The sequence below is a fragment of the Aethalodelphis obliquidens genome, unplaced genomic scaffold (assembly GCF_003676395.1).
Source record: "Aethalodelphis obliquidens isolate GAN/ISIS:26980383/991018 unplaced genomic scaffold, ASM367639v1 scaffold38, whole genome shotgun sequence".
Classification (NCBI taxonomy): Eukaryota; Metazoa; Chordata; class Mammalia; order Artiodactyla; family Delphinidae; genus Aethalodelphis; species Aethalodelphis obliquidens.
In genome coordinates this window covers 15,532,486-15,541,530 of record NW_020837982.1, presented here as the reverse complement: position 1 = coordinate 15,541,530, position 9,045 = coordinate 15,532,486, and the positions used below count along the sequence as shown (strand labels likewise).

At 43.3% G+C, this 9,045-nt stretch overlaps 1 pseudogene; it reads right to left on the bottom strand.

The window, feature by feature from the left end:
- Positions 1-7,758: 7,758 nt before the first annotated feature.
- On the bottom strand, positions 7,759-8,085 carry LOC113632750 (40S ribosomal protein S27-like; annotated as a pseudogene).
- Between the last annotated feature and the right edge of the window lie 960 nt (positions 8,086-9,045).

Below are 9,045 nucleotides of genomic sequence, written 5' to 3'. Positions count from 1 at the left end.
GGAGATCTCTGGGAGATTTTCACCGTTTGATATTATGTGGAGCTGGGAGGTCTCTTGTTGACCAGTGTCCTGAAGTTGGCTCTCCCACTTCAGAGGCACAGCACTGAGTCCTGGCTGCAGCACCAAGAGCCTTTCATCCAAAGGAAGGAAGGAAGAAAGAAGAGAAGAAGGAAAGAAGGAAAGAAAGAAAGGAAAGAGGGAGGGAGGGACGGTGGAAGGAAGGAAGGAAGGCAGGAAGGAAGGAAAAAAGAAGGAAGATAAATTAAAATAAAATAGAGTAAAATGTAATAAAGTTATTAAATAAAAAAATATTAAGAAAAAAATTAAAAAAAAAAACGGACAGATAGAACCCTAGGACAAATGGTGGAAGGAAAGCTATACAGACAAAATCTCACACAGAAGCATACACATACACACTCACAAAAAGAGGAAAAGGGGAAAAAATCATAAATCTTGCTCTCAAAGTCCACCTCCTTAATTTGGGATGATTCGTTGTCTATTCATGTATTCCACAGATGCAGGGTACATCAAGTTGATTGTGGAGATTTAATCCGCTGCTCCTGAGGCTGCGGGGAGAGATTTCCCTTTCTCTTCTTTGTTCTCACAGCTCCCAGGGCTCAGTTTTGGATTGGGCCCCGCCTTTGCGTGTAGGTCGCCGGAGGGCGTCTGTTTTTCGCTCAGACAGGACGGGGTTAAAGGATCCGCTGATTCGGGGTCTCTGGCTCACTCAGGCCGGGGGGAGGGAGGGGTACGGATGCGGGGCGAGTCTGCGGTGGCAGAGGCCGACGGGACGTTGCACCAGCCTGAGGTCCGCCGTGCGTTCTCCCGGGGAAGTTGTCCCTGGATCACGGGACCCTGGCAGTGGCGGGCTGCACAGGCTCCCCGGAAGGGGCTTGTGGATAGTGACCTGTGCTCGCACACAGGCTTCTTGGCGGCGGCAGCAGTAGCCTTAGCGTCTCCTGCCCGTCTCTGGGGTCCGCGCTTTTAGCCGCGGCTCTCGCCCGTCTCTGGAGCTCCTTTAAGCATCGTTCTTAATCCCCCCTCCTCGCGCACCAGGAAACAAAGAGGGAAGACCTCTTCGGTAGGTCCAGACCTTTTCCTGGACTCCCTCCCGGCCAGCCGTGGTGCACTAACGCCCTGCAGGCTGTGTTCACACCGCCAACCCTAGTCCCCTCCCTGAGCTCCTACCGAAGCCCGAGACTCAGCTCGCAGCCCCGCCCGCCCCGGCGGGTGAGCAGTCAAGCCTCTCGGGCTGGTGAGTGCCGGTCGGCACCGATCCTCGGCACCGATCCTCTGTGCGGGAATCGCCCCGCTTTTCCCTCTGCACCCCTGTGGCTGCGCTCTCCTCCGTGGCTCCGAAGCTTCCCCCCTCCGCCACCTGCAGTCTCCGCCCGCGAAGGGACTTCCTAGTGTGTGGAAACCTTTCCTCCTTCACAGCTCCCTCCGACTGGTGCAGGTCCCGTCCCTATTCTTTTGTCTCTGTTTTTTATTTTTTTCTTCTGCCCTACCCAGGTACGTGGGGAGTTTCTTGCCTTTTGGGAGGTCTGAGGTCTTCTGCCAGCGTTCAGTAGGTGTTCTGTAGGAGTTGTTCCACATGTAGCTGTATTTCTGGTGTATCTGTGGGGAGCAAGGTGATCTCCGCGTCTTACTCTTCCGCCATCTTCCCCTCGTCTCCTAGCAATGGAATTCTTATAAGTACATCCTAAACTACCTCCTTAAGCAAGTCCAGAAACTGTAGAAGGAAATATTCTGACTACATAAAAGTGAACTGTTGATTGCAAAAAAAGAGGGCACAAGCCATTGTTATTCCTAGTGTGGGGGGCGGACCAGAGCCAATCTATAGTGTGCTACCAACCAATGTCTTGGTAAGAGCACAGGCTGAGAATAAGCATTTATAAACTTATGCAGCAGTTTAGCACTGCCATGACATCCAAATGTGTGATTTTGTATTGTATGAAACATCGATCTGCTATGGATTCGAAATTGTAAAATACTGGTGCTTTGCCACAGAGACTTTGAGATGCACTGCCGTAAACAAAGTACATATACACGTATGAGCTCTGGAAAAGAGTTATTTGCAATGCAGCTGACAAAATATTAAAATCTGTAGTATATATGAATTATACAATTGACATAAAAAAAAATGAAAGAGTGGACCAAGGGATTAGCTGTAATTCAGAGACGTGAAATCCAGATGTAAACTCATATGTCATTTGAATTCGTGAGTGGTCAGGGCTATGTTTTAGTCTTCAGACTTATAAAAATTGGAAAGAGCCATAATACCTATTGCTAATGCAGGTATGGGGAAATTCGTACACATTGCTAGTGGAACTGTGAATTGTTACCACCTTTTCAGGAAACAAACTTGCCAGCCCCCATAAAGATAAAAATAAATTGAACGTAATTCTTGGCTCAGCAGTATTCTCCCTGGGAAACCTATCCCATCAAAATAAAAGCACCTGTATAAGTAAGCATATCTGTTCAGAGATGTTTATTGCAGCCTCATTCGTAGTGGCAAAAACCTAGAAACAAAGGGCATATCAGTAATAGGGGAATGGTTGAAGAAATTATAGCTCATCCACCCCTGGGAATCTTATGTAGCTATTCAGAAGGATGAATTAGAATTATACCAGTTACCGTGGCAGGATTTTTGTGAGGTATCCTTGAGTGAGAAAAGATGCAGAAAATGTTTAATGTGATCTCATTTTAATGAAACCATCAATGGAAAAAATGCTGTATGTGTTTTTACATCTGTATATATGTTAAAATATACTTACGAAAAAATGGAGAAAAATAAAAAAATATATAAACTATGTTGTTAACATGGGTTATTGTGGGAGGTGCTGGTGAAAATGTGGAGATGCAGGCAAGAGTCAGAGGGGAGGCCAGAGAAAGCAAAGACTGTATTATAAATCCCATCATGCATGGGAAGGTTCAGTTTATGTAAAAGTGTCCATTTGGTGTATACACATAAAACATTTTCTAACACAGTCTTTACGAAAGATGAGTTAGCTTTGTAAGTACTACCTTGTAGAGATGACCATGATAAAATGACAGTAAAATAAGTCAATAAGGAAATCGATCAGGAAATCAATAAGGAAAAGGTTAATATCTTGGTAGAAAATTGTTCAAAGGACACATATAGCAATTCAATAAAAGGTAAGTACAAATCACCAGTTACCATGTGAAAAATGTGCAACTTGATCAATAGTCAAAGAAATGTAAGTGAAAATCCTATGAGATGTTTTTGTCACATGTCCGGGTTTGACGTATTATTAAAACTGGTAAACCTTGGATTGAGGATGGCATTCTCAAGTATACTTCGAGAGAGAATAAAAATTAAAACAAAGTTTGGAGGGAAATATCTGTAATATGCCTCAAAACATGTCTTATGGCATTGATGTTGATTTCTCTTCTAAAATTTCATCCTGTCAATGTTAAGCATGTAAGAGGGAAGAGACTTTCTGTCTGTGAAAGGACGCCTATCAAAAGATGTTACTAAATGAATGAAGTAACAGAATCCCAGTTTTATGTATAGTAGTGAAACATTTAGAACTGCCTAAACATCCAACAGAAAGGAATTAGTTAAAGAACATACAACCATATAAAAATATCTATTATAGAAACATGCTTATGACAGGTTGTGATTAAAGAAGACAGGTGAAACAATGATGTTAAAGTTTTGCTGATTTTCCAGTCAAATATTATACATCGATATGTAGAAAAATGGAAGAGACAAACAGAGAAATGTTAAAAAGTAATGGATGATGGGATTGTGGATAACATCTTGTCTTGGTGCCTTTCTGTGTAGTTTCCAAGTTTTCTGCTTTGAGCAGTAGTTTTAATTAAAAAGAAAAAAAGATGTTACAAGCATGTTAAAAGGCTATAAAGATTACCATCTTCTGAAGTGCACTCAGAGGGAGACGAGCAGGTAGGAGCACTGTGCCCTGTTCAGGAAGAGAGCCGGCCGCCGAGGCGAGTCACTGTCCCAGCATCACTTTGGCATATGAACTCTAACCTTCAGCTTTCAAAGCTGGAGATATTATCAAAGGTAGGTCATTATTTAATGGCTTGGAGGTTATTTCCGAAGTCCCTCGTGGGCTGCTATAAATGATTAGTAACATCATTATTGCTTATACATTTGTGGGCCAGCCTAGTATTGCTTTATCAGCACTGACTCAGGGTTTTTATAGGTAAATGGCTCTCAACTTGGGGTTCCCTAACCTCAAGAGGTGCACAGTGGTGGTAAGCTCTCCGAACTATACTTTATGTACATAAAAGTGTCAGAAAAATTATGCGTTTACCCTTACAATACTGTACGGGCTGACAAAGCCTTATTTTAATTGCCTTGGCTTCTTTTTTTTTTTCGCTTTTAATAGAATATACAATTTTCAGTTGATACATTGTAATGAATTGGTCGTTAGAATGGTTTTTGATAAATAATATACGTTGGGAAAGTTGAATTTTTACTAAATTAATAAAAGTTGGGGTTTTAGAAAAGCCTTTCAAACCTGGAATCAGATTTTTTCCCTGGCGCTAGTATTATTCTGATAGTTGTACTTAATATCCAGGCTCAGCCACACTACTTAAAGTTGTATTTTAACCCCCCTTATAGATATGAACTTCAGCAACAACTTGAAGTGATATTTCTGTAAGAGAAGAAACCATAGGGAAGGTCTCATCTGACTTAGCAAACATTCTCTATTTTCCAAATGGGCAACAGGAAGACTCACGAGGTCCTGAATACAGAGAGAAAGAGGCTGCCAGAACCCACATTTTCTGTTTCTTACTTTTTCACTTCTCCTTGGGCTCTGGGGTTATTTCCCTAGAAATAACAGGCATGCAGAAGGTGACAAACACTCATGCACACACATGGAAAATCAAAAAGGGTTAGGCAGAGATAGAGAGGGAGGGAGAGAGAGATTTCTTGTATATAGCATGATCTCGTGTAATTCTTTCTAGACTTCTGTGAGATTGTTGCTGTAATTAGTTCTTTTTAAACAGAAGTGCTGAAGCACAGAGAAGTTAAGCAACTTGCTTAAAATCACACAGCTAGTCAGAGGCAAAGCCAGGATTTGAACTTGGGCAGTCTGAATCCAGAGCCTTGGTCTTAACCCCTGTCATAACAACATCATATTTCTATACCCTGAAAAAAGAAGTCAACCAGAAGCACTGTGAAAACAGCTCCTTAATAAAGTGACTAATTCTGGCAATTGGCCCAGAGAGGAGATGGGAAACCTATTTAGTTTTACTTCCATGACTGATACATATCTTAAAACTGAATTTCTTGCTAGAAGATTTAAAAAATTTTAAATGCTGAGGAATTAAAAAAAATCAGCTAGCTGAAAATTCCGGCTGTTGTTCATCATCAAGCATATTATATTTTAAAGAAAGTATTTTTAGCCAATTTAGCCCCCGAATTACATTAGTAGAGCCTCAGTCCAGCCAATTGGGGTTTTAAAAACATTGTCTGCTCTTGGTCTATTCTGTAAGAGTTTTCAATGTACTTCCTTTACTATTTTCTGAGTGTTTTTGAGTTATGTGAAAAGTGCTGTGATGTTTCATCTGTAGGAGATTTAGCACTGGAAATAGTATTTTGACAGTCCAAAAGAACCCTTCTAGATGGAAGTATAGATTTATATCTCAAACTTCCAAGCAAAACTTTCAATAAATGAAAAGAAAAAAATCAGGGCTTCCCTGGTGGCGCAGTGGTTGAGAGTCCGCTTGCCGATGCAGGGGACACGGCTTCGTGCCCCGGTCCGGGAAGATCCCACATGCCGTGGAGCGGCTGGGCCCGTGAGCCATGGCCGCTGAGCCTGCGCGTCTGGAGCCTGTGCTCCGCAACGGGAGAGTCCATGACAGTGAGAGGCCCGCGTACCGCAAAAAAAAAAAAAAAAAAATCGAACAGTTTTAAAAGTGAAAATAGGATGGCTGGTGGTTGGTTAGTGTATGTTTGTGTGTTGGGGGTTTGGGGGATGAGAAGGGCCGGTGGGCAGAGCCTGCTCTGTTGATTTCCCTAAGTCTTCATTTGGGATAGGCAGGTACCTCAGTATTATACAGCATTTAAAAAAAATTGTATTGAAGGATAATTGATTTACAGTGTTCTTAATTTCTGCTGTACAGCAAAGTGATTCAGTTATACATATATATGTTCTTTTTCATGTTCTTTTCCATTACCGTTTATCCCAGGATATTGAATATAGTTCCTGGTGCTCTACAGTAAGACCTTGTTGTTTATCCATCCTATATATAACAGTTTGCTACAGCATTTTTTTTTAACTGAAGAAATGAAAGCGTTTGCAAGTGCAGCCAACAAAAAGCCTTCAAGTCAGTAGAACTTTTCAATCAAAATGACAACAGCCTCTGGTCTGTCTCTTGCTGGAAATAGAAAATGTGTGGAAGGGGTTTCACCCTCTGGGCACTGATCACAGAGTCCAGTATCTTGTTATAATTTTATAAAAGTCAAAGATCCAGCCACTTTCATGGTAAACATGGCCTTTCCAGCATCCTCCGTAAATGGTACTTGACTCTTGCTGAAGGCATTCATATTGTCAGGCTCTGATCCTGTGAAGGCCCTTCCTGACAGCATCTGTAAAGGGCTTGATGAATAAAGGGCTGGATCCAGATGTGAGGACGCAGCCTTTTCTGGGCTGTCTCCTCTGTGAGCCCTCCCATCCTCAACCTACTGCCTTCCCCATCCCGTTTCTGTGAGTGCAAGATGGCAGTAAGGCACAGCGCCACCATCCCTTGTCATCCTCTTCGTCAAGGCCATCAGTGTCCTCCACACTTAGGAGTTCACCGGCCCTTTCTCATCCCTCAGCTTACTTAAACCATCAGCAGCATTCCCCCTCTTGCTTTGAAAACAACCACCACCCTCTCTTCATTTTCCTCCAGACCCACTGGATGTTTCCTTCTCTACTGACTAGATCCCTATCATCTTTCCACCTCACATGCGGAACTGCTTCAGAACTCACACTTAGATCTCTTATGGTCTCATACATTAGGTGACCTCGCTCTGTCCCATGGCTTTAAATACCAACTCTATCCATGACTCCCTAATTTATATTTCCAGTCTTCTCCTAAACTCGAAAATCTCCGTATTGCTTATCTGACATCAGTGAATATCTCATAGTCATAAAAACTGAGCATATCTGAAATAAAATTCTTTTTTTTTTTGTACTCATCCCTAAAACCACTTTTTTCTGAGCCTTTATCATCTCCATTTAAAGAGAAAACAAAAACAAAGTAAAACAAACAAGCCTGGAACCATCTTCCTAGGTGTTGGCCATCATTCAAGGAATTTGACACACCCTTTCCTTTCTGACACAACTCATGTTTAATCCATCATCGAATTCTGTCTTTTCTACCTTCAAAACAATATTAGGGGGAAAACATTTGCTTACACGCTTTTGCCCTACCCTAGGTTTTCTCCACCTCAGCATCGTTGCCATTTGGGGTTGGATAATTCTTTGTTGTGGAGGCTGGTTCTGTGCATTGTAGGACATTTAGTAGCATCTCTGGCCTCTGCCCACTGGATGACACATTCCTTCCCCTCCAGTTGTGACGATCAAGAGTATCTCCAGACACTGACAACAGGTCCCCTAGGGCAGAATCACTTCCAAGTGAGAGCCGCTGCTCCACCCCCAGCAACCCCATCTTTCACCTGGGTGATCGCAGTGGCCTTACAGCTGGCTTCCTTACTGTCTCTCTTGGTCTCATATATTCTACCCAGTAGCCAGAGTGATCTTTTTTTTTTAATCCAAAATGTGTTTATTGGGATGGTTTCCCATTCATCTTGATTCAGGGTGCTTTCAGTGCTGCTTCTGTCTGAAGGAGCATCCTTCTGTAAGCCTTGCTTTTCCTCCTGCAGAGGCTGGCAGAGGACAATAGAACAGCCAACACATAAAACTACTGTGTGTGCATGGCTGAAGACAGAGGTGATTTTATAGCATCCTGGGCATTTCACATCCACGAAATAGGAATTGGGGCTCTGCACCAGACGCTGCTTCTGGTGTTTCCTCTTCTCCTCTTCTGGAGAGGGATGAAGGAGCTCCTTTGTGAGAGGCATGTTCTCATGGGGAGGTCATCACCCCCGCAAAGGAGAATCATCTTTTTTTTTATACAATTTTTTTTGATGTGGACCATTTTTAAAGTCTTTATTGAATTTGTTACGATATTGCTTCTGTTTTATGTTTTGGTTTTTTGGCTGCAAGGCATGTGGGATCTTAGCTCCCCGACCAGGGGTCAAACCTGCACCCGCTGCACTGGAAGGCAAAGTCTTAACCACTTGACCACCAGGGAAGTCCCGAGAATGATCTTTTAAAAAAGCCATTCGGATGATTTCACTCTTGTTGGCGGCTGTGGTGATGTGCCCTCAGAGAGCAGGATGAGAGAAGGGTGTCTGGGAGACAACATCGACTGCCACACCCTGGGATCTGCCCGCGTCCAAGCTCTTCTCAGCTACACTGTTCGCAGGCTGCTCTGGGTTGATGATGGAGCACGGCCAGGGCCTCAGAGCTGGGCTGTCGCTGACTCACACGTGTGATGCTTTGGAATTTCCCAGAGCTATATTCCAGTTTGACCAATCTTCCTCCCCTTCCTCCTTTCACAGGACTTTCACAGACTTACATCGTGTTTTTAGGTCTGTCCTAACCTACCCTGTCTCCCTAGCAAGCCTTCTCCCTCTTTATCCTCCCCAGGTGTTTTCTCTAATAAACCTCCCTGAATGTCTAATTCCATCCTGGCCTCTGCTTCTCAGACAATCCAAAAACTCCCCTGCTCAGGACTTTCTAATGGCTTTCTTCCTCACTCAGAACGAATCCCATAGTCCTCGAGGCAGGTCACAAGGCCGCGTGACCTACTGATGCCTTTCTTGCTGATCTCAGCTCCTGCAACTCCACACCTGTTCACTTTGTTCTAACTGCACTGGTTGTATTGCTATTTCTTAAAGACACCAGGCTCCTTCTTGCCTTGGTGATTTTAGCATCTATTCCCTCCCCCTGGAATTCTATTCCCCTGGATATTCATTTGGTGAACTTACCTGAA